This window comes from Nannospalax galili, unplaced genomic scaffold (genome assembly GCF_000622305.1).
Source record: "Nannospalax galili isolate Female #2095 unplaced genomic scaffold, S.galili_v1.0 scaffold281, whole genome shotgun sequence".
Classification (NCBI taxonomy): domain Eukaryota; kingdom Metazoa; phylum Chordata; class Mammalia; order Rodentia; family Spalacidae; genus Nannospalax; species Nannospalax galili.
Genome location: NW_008349068.1, coordinates 11,103,742 through 11,105,547, shown reverse-complemented (window position 1 = coordinate 11,105,547; position 1,806 = coordinate 11,103,742). Strand labels below are relative to the sequence as shown.

The 1,806-nt window shown below is 32.4% G+C and overlaps 1 protein-coding gene across 1 annotated transcript in view; it reads right to left on the bottom strand.

The window, feature by feature from the left end:
- The window catches only part of LOC103744491 (sperm-associated antigen 16 protein), a 619,142-nt gene that overhangs the window by 559,533 nt on the left and 57,803 nt on the right, over positions 1-1,806 (bottom strand). The window lies entirely within an intron of this gene.

Here is a 1,806-nt window from a genome sequence, read left to right as displayed (position 1 = left end):
AGTACAGGAAAAGTTGATATATAAACATGGATTTATTTCTAAGTTCTACATTCTGTTCTATTTGCATATATCATAAATTAAATTTTAATAGATATTATTATACAGAATTTAAGATATAATAAATATCTGTTGGCTTTCTATAAAAACACTTTGTGAGAGTCTGGTTAGTTTTTATTATCAACTTGACACAACCAAGAATCACCTGGGAAGAGGGCACCCCAGTGGAGGCAAGAAGAAAATAAGGTTGAAAACAAAGTAGAAAGAAGCAGAACGGTGTGCTGTGCCAGGAACTAAGGGAGGATAGGAACATAAAATGAATGTGCAGACAGGAATAAGACCTCTAAATCAGGAGCAAATAGGTCTTCAGTGTTCAAGACAGCCCCTGAGATTAAAACTAGACTACAACGTTTTAAAGTGGAGGTAACTTTTTGCTTTTAGGACTAAATAACCCAATCGAGTTTATTTGCATTGCCTCTACAGGATGAGAAAAAGATGCAAAACACTCGTGAAAATATAATATATTTTATCTTTTTTTTCAAATGGAACTGGTGCTCTAAAGTGATGCTAGGCAAGCACTCTTATCACTAAGCTGCTGGTCAAAAATCATTTTGAAGAATACTTGTTCTTTAAGAGGACAATTTCAAAACAATTGTTTCCTAAACTTTACATTTTAAAACAAAACTTACATTTGTAGCAAATATAAGTAAAACCTCTGAAGTTCAAAAATTAACAAAGCTTATAACAGAGGGAAAAAAGCTATGCTTTATTCAGTTATAGTAATTCAAATAATCCTGTAGTATGGAATATTTTCCTTTCTTTGTACATGGTTTATCATTGCTAAATTTAAAAAAAACTATTAACTATGTGATGATTACTTTAAAAACCTGGGAATGACTACCCTTTAGAGATATCCATAATAACAGCGGACACTTCAAGGCACTTTGTGATTCCCACAGCTCTTTCACATAGATTGCCTCATTTAATTATCACTTCACTCCCTGGGAGTTAATAATGTTACATATAATTTCTCTCCATTTAACAATGAGAAAACTCAGTTCATAAGCAGGAGAGGTTTGTAAAGTAGATATTTTAAGTTTAGTACTATTTCCATGACAATTCTTTGCTGGGTGAATATTAAATTTATAACTATGTAATTTCTCTAAATTCTATCAATGCATCATTAAAAACTAGCTGTATAATCATGAACACCATATGACATTTCCAAAACCTGATTCATTTTTCATTAAGTATCAGTTATTTTCCATCAGTGATTATCCTGCCTTAAGAAATAGCCTAATTCTAAAAAGGCGAGCATTTGATTACATTCCATAAAGAGACTCTCATGTTTGTCATTAATTGTTAATAGAAAAATATTCACATAAGTCTAATGGAAAATCTAGGTTCAGAAGTAGTAAAGTTTGGAGAATACTTTTAGCATGAAAGATAGAGTTTGAAAAACTTTTCACAAAACTTTTTCCATTTTCTGAGTCTGTATCAGTGAAAATGTACAAGGTATGGCATAACTACACCACATTATGGATCTACCTGAATAAGGAATAAGCCTGATTCTTAGTGTTAAAGGCCAAGAGTGGACCAGAAGTCTGGGAGTTCATTCCTTCCTATGTCTCACAGAACTGAGCTTTCAAGTCAGGTCTCACCCACACTTTTATTCCTTTTTCTATCATGAATTGGAGAACCATAAGCTTGGATCCACCCTGACCAGAGAATCTTGCTTCTTGAATCCCTAGACCTAAAATATCTCATGCACAAAATGTCAAGTATACCTCCTTTTTTTAAAATTATTTA